A 14257-nucleotide genomic window follows, 5' to 3' on the forward strand; every position below is an offset into this window, starting at 1 on the left:
GGGGAGATTTACTAAACCTGGTGCACACTGAATCTAGTGCAGCTGTGTATAGTACCCAAGCAGCTTCTAGCAAAAACACACACCGAGTGTTGAGCTCTCCTGCTCATGGACAACCAGGGTGCCGGTCATCACAGTCCGTCTCCACTCTTCATTGAAAATAGGAAAAACTAGGTCACACTCCAATTAGCTCTAAATGTATTATGCAGTGCATTGACTGCATAGAATGATATCTTCAACCCAAAAACAGCCTTCCTTGACACGTTTCACCACTCCTGGGTTGGCAATGCTTGACTGAACCAGATTCTGTGTGCACCAGTTTTAGTAAATCTCCCCCTATAAGTGACAAGGGCATAAAAAAGCATACATACCTAGCAGTCCATATGCAATCCTATTGTTTTGCAAAGTGGTAACTAATGTGAAAACAGTGGACACTTTAGACTCAAATGCTAAGAGCAAATTATCTTCTGTGCAAGAAAAGAATCACCAAGACTTCCACATCACCGGAGAGGACAGGACAAGCAGCACAAACTGCTTACCAAGTTTAAACCTTTAGGAATCCCAGACCTAAACCTATTATTTGGTGAAGGTGTATTGATGATGTCCTCCTCCTGTGGGAAGCTAACATACAATCACTTAACGACTTTATTCATGATTTGAATAACAATGATTATGGTATAATACTGCTGCAAGCCAATGGGAGGTCCATTTTCTCGACTTGAGAATTAGGACCAAGGATCTATTTACACTACCACTTACTCATTTCACTGGATAGCTGTCACCACCCCACATGTCTCAAATCAGTCCCCAAGAGCCAGTTTATTAGGTTGAAACATAATTGTACCTTTTCTGATGATTATTTACAACAATCTCAGAATCTTAAACTACAGTTCTTGGAAAAAGGATATGATAATAAACTGGAACAGTGGTAGGTTGTTATGATATAAGATATGAGATAAGATGTTTAAAGCTAAAACCAATGACATTACTAGTCCCGATAATACATAATTGGACCTTTTTTTTACTGTTTTCTCTACTCAGCATTATGCCATTAAAAAAAAAAAATTCAGAAGCATTGCGGAATAATAAAAATCAAGGTTCTTTCCCCCCTTCTACCTGAATGCCCTTCAATTGTGTTTAGGGTGTGCTCTCTCTTAGGCATATGATTGCCCCCAATGTTATCAATTGTTCTGTAAAACCAGTATTTTTCCAAAATCTGAATGGTTTCTATCCTTGAAACAAATGTGTGGTCTGTAAGTTAAAAAGAGTAGAAGAATTTCATTGCCTGCTCTTCAAAAGATGTGGTTTATATGCTCCAATGCCCATATGGCCTACAAATGCACTTAAATTACCCTATTAGACTAGGCTTTTCAGGCCAAAGCATGTCCAAACACTATGCTATTCTCTATAAAAAGACTCCAGAGGGTACCATGGTATGGGAATTGTTAAATTTACCTCCAGCTGGAGAAGGAGTCATATTGGATGTGAAATATCCAAACTGGAGACCCAATTAATATATCATTTTAAAACATTTACCCCAAATATTGAATGGGATGTGAATTTGTTTCAGCAATAACAGTTAAGATTGTCCCTTATTTTCTGACAATTGTGGGTCTTCTGGTACATCACTTTTAGTCAAAAACTGTCTTTATGATCTCTGTGTCTTTGTTTACTTTATGTATATGATTTTTTGCCAGTATATTTATTTCTGTATATGATGGGTATTTGGTATTTTATACATACTTAGGATGAGGCAGTTCCCATTCATTTATAGCAGATATTTTCTTATGTAATCCATTAGGGATAGTGTTTTTTAAAAAATAATTTGTTATGCATTAGGTACAGGTAATTGTAGTTCTATACCACCACAGTGACAGGTACTTTTTATTACTTAAAGTCAACAGTAACCGTAGCATTCTACCAATATCTACCTAAGAGCCGGTTCACACTAATCCGACTCAAAGTCGCCCCGACTTCGGGCGACTTTGAAGCTGCCCGTGCAGCGCGACTTCATCGCGGCTTGCAAACGACTTCTCATAATAGAAGTCAATGCAAGTCGCTCCGACTTTGCCAAAAAATAGTCAGGAACCTTTTTCTAAGTCGGAGCGACTTGAGTTGCTCTGATTAGAACAGTTCCATTGCACAGCATTGGGAGCTACTTGTCAGGTGACCAAGTCGCCCGACAAGTCGGATTAGTGTGAACCGGCTCTAATAGCAGTAAAGCATATCATTTTAACAATACAGTGTTTCTTCAATTGTAGCCAATTTCTCAAGCTGCATCTCCTTCAGAATAGCACAAACAGGAAAGCAAGCCAATCTCAATGACGGATTATCACAAGAATGACACAGTAATGCATTTCATATTGCAATAAATATTTTAGGATAATGGCTGTCCTAATTGTACCTTAGAAGTCCATCCATCCCTGTTTTTAGTTAACACCTAGTCACAAAAAAAGAAAAAAAAAAAATCAGCACCTGTAGCACAAAACTCTGTCATGCAACACTTCCAAATCTTGAAATAGTTTGGTAGATGTAGATAGCAGCATGATCACAAAGATCTGTCCCAGAGAAGAACAATTCCTAACAGACTGCAAACAAGAAAACCATTGCAAACACTTGGAAACAGGACAATTCCCACTGCTGACATTCTAGGGAAAAGGTCAGCAGTCTTCTAATTAGAAAACATATCAACACTACTGCCACAGGAAGCTAGCAGCCCTATTTCTTTAGAAAACAAAAAAAATGACACATTGGTCCTGTGACAAAAACTTAATACAGTACCCTTTTTCAAACATCATGAATAATTCAAATACTAAATCATAAATAATACATACAAAGCCCGATGGGCCTCAAAATATAGTGGAAAATATGTACAAATCTGTGACAATATTATTTGTGCTTCAGAGATAAACAACTCATGCTGAAACAATGAAAATCAATTAAATATTTGTCAGTTTGTGTCCTTTTAATAAAAAATCTTTTTTAAAATAAACATGTTTTTATATTGGGCTCTTTTCCATCAATCCATGCTGTGAATCTATAAAACACATCCAATAACCAGTTAACCAGTTTGTGCTCTTGAGTGCTTTCACCCTTTTTCATTCACCAGAATGCCATTACCCCTTAAATTTATAAGCGGATCAAAGACAGCTTTATTCTGTGCTATGCTTTCAAGCAGCTGTCCAGGTCAGCATCCTCACTTCACCCAGTTACACTGTTACAGACTACTTCTTCTCCAACGCACTGCTCAGTCATTGTCTACCCAGCACAACATTGCAGATCACCACTTCACACATGACTTTCCACCTGGCCTTTGACATTTTTCCAGATGTGAGGCTAGCTTCTGACTTTTTCCAGTTGAAATACTTATAAAGGCCTCAACTGTGGCTGTGGACGCTCAACTAAACCCCAGCATGTAGGTGGTGGATACTGGCTAGGTACTCTCAGTGGAAAGTGGGTTCTCCACTGCAGTTGGTAGTAGGAGACACTAGTTCTGTAATGGTGCTGCCAGTAGTCCAGTCAACTCTCAGCACACTAGGTGGAAGGTTTTGCAGCACAGATAACAAAGAGTGCCCACAATGGTCACAATGGTTCCAAAGGCATATTGCATCTGATAGTTTCTAACAGTTTTCACAGGCAATGCCATGATGGGCAAGGCCAGGCTTCCTCAAGGTTCCATCTGCAGTCCTGTATCAAAGAATGTATCCTCAATGGGCATAACTAGGTTGCTGGCAATGACAGGCACTTTAACTTTTAGCCCAGTTCTCTAGAAAGAAGAGCCAGTAGCAGCTTTCTATTGTGAAGAGATGCAGGCCATTATGCAGACTTTATTACACAGGACATCTCTCTAGTATTGCCAAGATTAAATCTCACAATTTTCTGCTGGTACTAAAGCAAAGCACAGACGGCCGCATGTTGAATGCCAAAAGTGTAACACTGCTCCTCTTGAGGTGGTGCGGAATGACTCATAAAGTGGTATAGCAGGCTTACATCTCTGAATGGCCCAGTAATTACCCCTCGGGGCATCCACTCTCTGGACAGAATCCTTTGTATATGGTGGGGTGAAAAAGATGGGCACCGGTCACTTTAGTCTTTTAAGGAGTCTTTTAAGTTTCATTATGTAGGCAGGTAGAGTTTAATGCTGCCCTAGCCAGGTGGGAGACAGGTGGGAGACAGTTAACCAAAGTCCGTTCTTTTCTGCTATGATCTGCCTCTCTTTCCCTGAGCTGTAAATAAAAGGGGGAGGGCTCTGCCAACACTCAGTCTGCATGGGAAAAGACACATGCAACCAGCAAGATGTTACTTCCAGCTGCTGCTTCTGCTAGGGCTCTCTGCCTCTCTGTGAGTCCCTGTTTCTGCCAGAAACCTGTGTCCTTGAGCCTTCCACATGTAAGGTGGCTTGCTGGAGGACCTGTGGTCCTCCATGAAGCCACCAATGTATTGGAGCATCGCCTAATGGACTTTGCTGATCATGAACTCTACCAGAGATGGACTCTATCTTGTGCAGGTATACTGGGGCAGCTACAAGCCTGTAGTTAGGGACTAGGGATGTTAGGGAATAGACTGCACTTTATTCTGAACTGTTATCTTGTGATTCTCATCATGCCGCATTGTTCAAGTATAGCTTTTGAAATTTTGCCTTTGCTTGATCTGAAGTTATTAAAGAGGTGCAATGCACGTAACCGGCACAGATAGTCTACAGTTTGGGTCACTAAACACATTGGGGTACGAAGACATCAGTACAAGGAGTTAATACAGTGTGAAGACACAAGTGAATACCAAGGGTAACAAAGATTTCTCTAGCAGCCTGTTGTAAGCATATACATGTGGCAAGTGAGATAGCCTCTTGCAGTGAGGGAGATGTTGTCAGCACTCCTTCAGCCATGATCCATCCCCCATAGCAACAGGAGCAGATACGCACCACCAGGGCCCTCTGCCTGTACACAGGTATGGAACAATAAGAGTTAAGTAAAGTGCACGCATGGAGTCCACACTAGGGGCACAGTGGGACCCCATATTGTTACTGGGAGTGAGGTACCAGTGATACGCTGGACAGGTGGAGAGGGCATTAGCTCTGCATGTCCTTCCTGAATGCACAAGTGACAGGGGTGATATATAAGACATCAAGAGAGTTTAGCGGGTCGTGAGCGTGGCTCAAGTAAAGATACCCCATGTGTAAAGCAATGACAATGTACTAAGTGCCTAGCTTATTCCAGCAGAACCCACTCTGGCGTAGGCCTCTCATGTGACCCTTGCCTGGTTCCCAACAAGGAGGGAAACGTGGAGTATGGTGATAACCACCCTGTCACCTTGACCTGCCCACAAGTACACCTTTCTCTCTTTGGATAGTGCACACTAAGAGGCTGAGCCAGCTGCTGGTTAGAAATCTGGAAGGATCTCGACATTATTGTCAAGATCCCTCCAGAGTCTGGAGCGGCCCTGTGACATTAGCCGACAGTGGGTTGATTCTTAGTCACAGGAGAGTATAAGTAAGTGCACATCTGTGAGCCACAAGAGAAGTATGGCCAAAAGAGCTTTGGCTATAATTCTCTTTTGAGTAGTAGCCTTAGCTACACACAGCATGCAGCGGCTGTGTTCTGCAGCAGTATAGCAAATTCCAATTCGCTGCCGGTGTTCTGCTGAAAACTCCAACTTGCCGAGATCTCTAACGACATTACTTTCGGTGAGCGTACACCAGGAATAATTGGAGATTTTGACCACTTGGGGTTTTCACACAACACCGGCAGCCTTTACACTTCGGTAGATGCTATAAATAGTACAGATTGTTAGTCTGCCCGCTAGTAACCGAAAACATGGCCGCCTCCTAGGCAGCGACAACTAGTGTGCGGACTAACAATCTCCACCAATTATAGCATCTACCGGAGTGTAAAGGCTGCCGGTAATGTGCGAAAACCCCAAGTGGTCGAAACCTCCAATTATTCCTGGTGTACACTCACCTGAAGTAACGCCGTTTGAGATCTCGACAAGTTGGAGTTTTCGGCAGAACACTGGAATTAAACTGAGTTGGTCTGAATGCCATTCAGGAGCAGCCTTGTATTTTTATTAATGAATGCAAGCTTTCCTCTAATTGACCTAGGTAAAAAATGTTATATCATCATAAAAAAATTATGGCTGAGTTCTTGTCCTCAGCTACAACCTGTTTGGTTATTTTGGATGCTACCACTACTTACTGAAAGTGTATGTTGACTGCATTTCAGAAACTAGTGTGCTAAAGGAACTGCTTCATGTCCAGAACACCAAATTGTGGCTCCAACCCCATTTTTTCTCACTTGACATCAGCTGGCCCTTTTATGGTTACCAGGGGTTATGAACTGACCTATAACATCAACTCTTAGGGTCCACAACATTCTATTGGAGGGCTCCCTATTCAGGTGGTCTCACTGGGTAACAATAGCCTTTTTCTACTTTGTTAGAAATTGACATCATATTCTGTGGTAATGCATATTAAAATGCTTTTTTACTATACTTTCAGGGATCATTTCTGTAGGTTTCAAAGGGGGAAATGTGCTTGAAAGTGTCTAAACTCACTCTCCACAATGATGAAATTTAGGGCTCTTATTGTAGAAGGAATCCTGTTGGCATTGCTGCTCCATGCAGGTGTTGCCACCATATGATGACTTGGTCATCTTTCTAGATGGGAAGATGGCAGGAGAGAACTCTATTCAGAGTGGTTGTTTGAGTGTTTAGAGTGTTCTTTTGTTTGAAAAGCAGCTTAGTTTTAGCGCCCATTCAGACTGGCGCGACACGACTTGCTGGGACGACCTGTGAAGTCGCGGCGCACAGCGTGCACCGTGACCTCAGCGCGACTTGCAGGGACTTCATATAATTGAAGTCAATGCAAGTCGCCTCCAGGACGCCCCAAAGTAGTACAGGACCCTTTTTCTAAGTCGGAGCGACTTGTGTCGCTCCTATTAGAACGGGTCCTGTACTATTCAATGGCGAGCGACCGACCGCGACTTGTCAGACGACCAAGTCGCCTGACAAGTCGCGCTAGTGTGAATGGACCCTTAAAGCATGTTTTGTTTTGTTTTTCTAATTTGTAAACTATGCCATTTTTTTCTAATTGCTAGATGAACTGACCTATAACATCAACTCTTAGGGTCCACAACATTCTATGGGAGGGCTCCCTATTCAGGTGGTCCCATGGGGTAACAGCCTTTTTCTGCTTTATTTGGAAAGTCCTAATGGGAAATTGTCACCATACACTGTGGTAATGCATGTTAAAATGCTTTTTTTTAAATTATGTGCTGCAGATCATTGGGTTACCATCATTCATTTTGAATGGGCCCCAATACTGCAGCGCTGTGGTACACTGTAGCATGGGTACACTCTGTAGATGTATTGGGTTGTAAATTGGCCATAACAAGATATCTGTCTTAACTGCAAACATGTAACAGGCATACTTTAATGTCATAGTTTTAAGATTTTGTAAAGCTTGTGTTATGACCTTGCCCTAAATTAGAACCATATGGCATTTTAGTAGTGAAAGTATACATGACCATTTGGCAACAAGCCGGGGGATGGCATTAGTCCCCTGCTGTCTATATTTTTTTCCGGATTCTGCAGGCTATTTCTGTCCGCCTTCCTATGCTGGTTATAGTTTCAGAAGAATGTAAGAAGGGCTCTTCTTCTTTCAGGTGTGGGGTTACATATATTACAGAAAGAAGTGCTTACCATGAGATGGAAAAGGGAACTCATTGAGAGTTGTCAAAGTCTTCATAGGGGATTCTCATAAGGAACACATTATTAGTGTTCTCCTGGGATGTATTAATATTATTATTATTAATATTATTATTAATAATAAATAGTAATGTGTGCTAGTGCCTTATAGTGTCATGCCTCCATTCCCTATTTGCATATATAGAGAACTAAGTTCTTTGTATTATTAATAATAATATTTATAGTGTCATCACATCCTCTGGTGCTATACAATGTAAGTCATACAGGCAAGAAGTAAGTCATACAGACAAGGGAGTGTAATGCCGGTAATGGAAATAAAACATTTCTCCGAAACAAACAAAGGTGAGTAATACAGATAACAAAAATAACAAAAATATATAAATCCTTTCCAATAATAAATACAGCTGTGCATTAAAAGCATAAAACAATAGACAAAGGCACAGGACAGAAACTTTTGCTTAAGTTATTACAATTATAAAACAGCCTACCAATTCTTAAATGTGGTGGCTGCATTCGATTTCTTTTTTTTTTTAGGCATTTTCTTCCTATGTCTTCATCAGATCATCTGGCCAGTAACACACTTCCTGTCTTAGGGTGTCCCCACTCTGAATGGAGTTAAAATGGAGACACCCTTGGACAGCAGCATTGTCCATCTGGGAAGAGGGTAGTGTTAAATGCACTTGCAGATTTAGATGGACTTGACTAAAACATTATAGCCAAACTCGGGCTAGCACTTTTTAAGCAGTGACAGCAACAGTTGTTTTTCATTTTGCAAAAAAGGTTTTATATAAATGAATAAAGGCTAACTATTGTAAGCATCCCTGTCAGTGGTAAAGGGTTTGTCTCAACCATCTAACTGCCACTTTTGCTGGGCAGATTTTTTCTGTTAAAGGCTAATTTCATGTTTTTTCAGAAAACAGCCTATACAGTCAAGGAATCCCAGTATATATTAGAAACTGTGCAGATTTGTAAAAAGTTTATTAATGTTGAATGGTTTACCTGTAGGCAGTGGCGGCTGGTGCTCCATGGGCTGGACCATACTACCCCCCCCCCCCCGGACCACACCAGGCCGCACACCATAACCCCCCCCCCCCTCCTCCCCTCGTCACCAGCTCAATCACACTGCCTGGATATGTGGAGGGAGGGCAGGCAGCAGCAGCACACGGCGGCTTCAGCTTTGGCTTCTTCCCCCTGTATTCTGCGTCTCCTCCCTCCTTCTCCATGGCCAAAGGCATGGCTTCTCCTTTCGGTCAATCGGAAAACGGGTCTCAGACCCGCTTCCTGATTGGCCAGGAGGAGGATCTGTGTGACAATAGCAAATATTCATTCGCTATTGTCACACAACTCGGAGGGTTCCGGGCACAGTGCTCTGCGCCCCGAGCCCACCCTTTTTTTTTTAGCCTATTAGTGCCTATGGCTCTAATCACATGCTAAAAAAAAAAAAGCCTCATTGAACTCTATGCATCTGGCGCCACGCATGTAGATTAGGTGGCCGGACGCAGGGATAGGGGGGCAGCGCCCCTACTCCCCTAATGCACCAGCCGCCACTGCCTGTAGGCCATTAGTTTCCTTTAGAAGCTTGCCCGAAAACTCCCAGTTAGCAATCCCCATGTCCTTCTTTGTTGCTAGGATATAAAAACCTTTCGATGCTCACTCCCAGTACTACATGAGCGAAAATCAATGTTCTAGCAACAAGGCAGGAGGATATTGCTAGTTGGGAGTTTTTCAGCCAGACTTCAGAGAGGACCAAATGGCCCACAGGTATGACAATAAAATAAATGACTATTAAAAAAGTTGCATAGTTTTCTTAAAGATACTGGGGCCACTTGACTGCATAGGATATTATCTGCAAAGGGAAACTTAGCCCTTTAAAGGAACTTAGAAAATAACAGGCTTACTAGTCAGATCAACAGATTAAAAAGCCTAAAGACGAAAACAAATGCAGCCACCACATCTAACATTTAATAAGCTGCAAAATATTACATTTCTATTTTGAGGTTTATTACTGCCTAAAATAATTTGCCTTAAAATGGTAGTGAAGTCCGCTTTGTGATTTTTTTACCTACAGGTAAGCCTATAATAAGCCTTACCTGTTGTTAAAATTAATATCTCCTAAATATGCACAATTTAGGAGATATTCACCCTGGATGCAGCTGGTGACATCACCAGCGCATGCGCTCTGAAGTAACCACGGTATGCCAGACCTTCAGAGCTTCCTGCCGGAGCCGGAGAACACGCGAGGGAGTGATTTCACTGTGGCTCCAGCCCAGTGCTGGGACAAGGTCATCCAGCGCCCAGGGCAAAGATGACAAACTACGCCCCCTTCTCCCTTAGGGATAGTGTCAAAAGAAAATAGGTGTTGGGCGCTTCCGACCAAGCAAGAGGAGAGAGAGTTGACTGCTGTAAGAGGGATGCAGGGGATGTCTCCAGAGTCTTGTTAGGAACTGTCCCAAATGGCTGAGTACTAGGCAGCACTGGCGGGAGTAACTCAGAGGAATCCGTTAGTAGAAGTGAGAAGAAGACAGGCGCCACTGTAGTAAGCCAAAATAATTTATTGCACAGGGTTTACATAGTAACTTACACTGTAGTAAGCTTCAGTCCGTGTATCAGCATATCCAGCCGCACGATCCGGCCGTCCACCGGCCCGGAGGTGACGTCACAGGAAGCTGGTCCGGAGAAATGGTAACACCGGAAGCCGCAGTGGAACGCAGGCTCCCGGAAATGACACAACGTGTTTCGGAGCATGCGCACTCGGCTCCTTTCTCAAGCGTAAGAGACTGCCACCTGGAGTCAGGTTTAAATACGGCAGCCTTCGATCAGTTATCATAAAAATCAGGGCAAGAGGCGGCGCAATACTCTGCGGGACCAGCTGCATAGCCAGCCCACCGGAAAGTACGCACAATAACAATGGGATATTCGGACTGGGGCTTATTTGGTGTACATTACAACAATTATCAACAAACAATATTACACTACTAACATAATATAGCATATACGTAATCCAAGACAGACGCACGTTGACAAAGCTTTACCTAAACCATATAGCTAAAATAAAAAACGGGGGGAAGGGAGAGAAGGAGGAATAAAAATATATACATGTATATATCCACATAAAAATATGAGGAATACACACATATATATAAGAAATAAAAGGAAAAAACTGAAGAAGAAAGACGAACTACCTCATGACAGTAGTTATGGGCCCATGAATAAATTCACGGATCATCCCATATGCTCACAAAAGGGGGCTCGTTTTCTTGCGATCCATGGAGAATTAAAACATTATAAGAAACACCTTAAAAGGAACTTATTATAAACGTAAGTGTGTAGGATGGCTGTGAGAAATCACCTACACTAAATTTACTTAAAAGAAGACAAAATTTAAAAACTTATCAAATATTAAAATAGTACATACATATATATATATGTACCATATGATACACATATAAAAGGTGACTTTTATATGTGTATCATATGGTACATATATATATATATATGTACTATTTTAATATTTGATAAGTTTTTAAATTTTGTCTTCTTTTAAGTAAATTTAGTGTAGGTGATTTCTCACAGCCCTCCTACACACTTACGTTTATAATAAGTTCCTTTTAAGGTGTTTCTTATAATGTTTTAATTCTCCATGGATCGCAAGAAAACGAGCCCCCTTTTGTGAGCATATGGGATGATCCGTGAATTTATTCATGGGCCCATAACTACTGTCATGAGGTAGTTCGTTTTTCTTCTTCAGTTTTTTCCTTTTATTTCTTATATATATGTGTGTATTCCTCATATTTTTATGTGGATATATACATGTATATATTTTTATTCCTCCTTCTCTCCCTTCCCCCCGTTTTTTATTTTAGCTATATGGTTTAGGTAAAGCTTTGTCAACGTGCGTCTGTCTTGGATTACGTATATGCTATATTATGTTAGTAGTGTAATATTGTTTGTTGATAATTGTTGTATTGTACACCAAATAAGCCCCAGTCCGAATATCCCATTGTTATTGTGCGTACTTTCCGATGGGCTGGCTATGCAGCTGGTCCCGCAGAGTATTGCGCCGCCTCTTGCCCTGATTTTTATGATAATTGATCGAAGGCTGCCGTATTTAAACCTGACTCCAGGTGGCAGTCTCTTACGCTTGAGAAAGGAGCCGAGTGCGCATGCTCCGAAACGCGTTGCGTCATTTCCGGGAGCCTGCGTTCCACTGCGGCTTCCGGTGTTACCATTTCTCCGGACCAGCTTCCTGTGACGTCACCTCCGGGCCGGTGGACGGCCGGATCGTGCGGCTGGATATGCTGATACACGGACTGAAGCTTACTACAGTGTAAGTTACTATGTAAACCCTGTGCAATCAATTATTTTGGCTTACTACAGTGGCGCCTGTCTTCTTCTCACTTAGGGATAGTGTCAGGGCACCCCTATCCCTGCAAAAAACCATTGTGCCTAGGGCAGCTGTCCCTCCTGCCCACCCCTTGTCCCGGCCCCGCTCCAGCCACTCGTACAGCTGGAGCCCACCAACCGTGAAGAAAGACCGGGGGAAGATGGAAGCCCTGTCAGTGGTGAAAGTGTGCCGCTGGAGGGCTTCATTCTAAGGTAAGTAATTTATAATGTGCTAACATTATTATTATTATTAATATTATAAAGGATTTATATATCGCCGACAGTTTACACAGCGCTTTACAAATTGAGGGTAGACAGTACAACTACAATAAACTTTAATACAGTAAGAATCAGAGGGCCCTGTTTGTTAGAGCTTACAATCTAAGACTAGCACATTATGCATTTTGTCTTACAGGTGTTTTGCTTGTTTTTTTTTTTTGCCGCGGTTTACAACTACTTTAACCACTTTGCCGCTGCTCACTGGAGCTCTACTGCAGCAAAGTGGCTCTTGTAGGTCTGACGAAGTAGACCTACGTCGGCAGACACTCCCCCTTCTCAGCGGCGCGCGCACGCCGCCGGAGGCTCGCTCCCGCTGTTTTCAGTCACAGCGGGAGTCGGGCCAGGGGAGGAGCAGCGGCCATCGCCGCTGCTCTTCCCCGATCGTCGGGGAATCAAGTCTGGAGATCTGCCCGCTTGTGTAAACAGAGCGGGCGGATCTCCGAAGTGACAGGCAGGGTCAGATTGCAGTGTTCAGCATAGCTGAACCTGAGATCTGTCCCTGTGTCACTCAGTCACCTCCTCCCACACATGTCAGTAAGCACCAGGCATACATTAACCCCTCCCTCTCCAATAAAATTAACCCCTTCCCTGCCAGTGTCATTTTTACAGTAACAGTGCATATTTATAGCACTGATTACTGTAGAAATGTCACTGGTAACCCCAAAAGTGTCAAAAATGTCAGTCAAGGGTCCGATCTGTCCGCCGCAATGTCGCAGTCCCACAAAAAAAACGCAGATTGCCGCCCATTACTCGTTAAAAAAAACCACCAAAAACGACAGAAATCTTTCCCTTAGTTAGTAAACGCAAAAACTTTTGCGCAAACCAATCAAAATATGCATATTGCGATTTTTTTTGCCAAAAATATGTAGCAGAAAACAAATTGGCCTAAAATGATAAAACATTTTGATTTTTACATTTTTTTGGGGGGGAATTTCATATAAAAAAATGTGAAAAATATTGTTATTTTTTCAAAATTGTCTCTCTTTTTTTGTTTATAGCGCAAAAAGTAAAAATCGCACAGGTGATCAAAAAACACCAAAAGAAAGCTCTGTTTGTGGGAAAAAAAGGACGTAAATTTCGTTTGGGTACAGCGTCGCATGACCACGCAATTGTCAGTTAAAGTCGCACAGTGCCGAATCGCAAAAAAGTGGCCCAGACGTAAGACAGCAAAATCCTCCGGTGGTAAAGTGGTTAAAGCAATCCCATGGCCCCTGTAAAAATAGAAGAGGAATGCTGCAGGTGTCAGCTCCAATTTTCTCTATGTGACAGAGCAACAGTGCCATTGAATTCTCACACCTGTGTTCCCCACTGTTAACTCAATGGGGTTGATTTACTAGAGAGTGCAAAATCTGGTACAGCTATGCATGGTATCCAATCAGCTTCTAACTTTAGGTTGTTCAATTAAGCTTTGACAAAAAAAAAACAAAAAAAACTTGGAGCTGATTTGTTTCTAGGTAGAGCTGCATCAGATTTTACAGTCTCCAGTTTTAGTAAATCAACCCCAATATGTCACTACAGGAACACAGCTTGGAGTGATAGTGTCTTTGAAGGCCGTATTCTCCCAGCTGTGGCTTTTGTAAAGGAAACTCTGTGCCATAGCTGCTGAGATGTGAACAGCTCTCAACAAGATCTTCTTAAAATTTATTTTTTACAAGCACTAAAAAATTTATTTTTACAAGCACTATCTCTTTTTAAACTTTCTAGTTTAATCTGAAGAAAAGAGTGAAATGGAAAAAATTGTAAAAAATACGAAGATGACCAATTATTTTTTTACATTTATTTTTATTGTGAAGTTTTCTTGATAACAATGCAATAAAGTGGAATTGCTTAGAACATGGGCTAATCTGATTTAAAGTTGATTGTCAAGCAGCTGAATACATCAAGCATGAGGTTGAGA

The 14257-nt window shown here is 42.0% G+C and overlaps 1 protein-coding gene across 1 annotated transcript in view; it reads left to right on the top strand.

The window, feature by feature from the left end:
• Positions 1-14257, top strand: part of LOC309565332 (SITS-binding protein-like) — a gene marked incomplete at its 3' end in the record, with an annotated part of 109111 nt that overhangs the window by 35097 nt on the left and 59757 nt on the right. The gene's annotated exons all lie outside the window — the stretch shown is intronic.

This window comes from Pelophylax lessonae, assembly GCF_965119305.1.
Source record: "Pelophylax lessonae genome assembly, chromosome: 10".
Classification (NCBI taxonomy): Eukaryota; Metazoa; Chordata; class Amphibia; order Anura; family Ranidae; genus Pelophylax; species Pelophylax lessonae.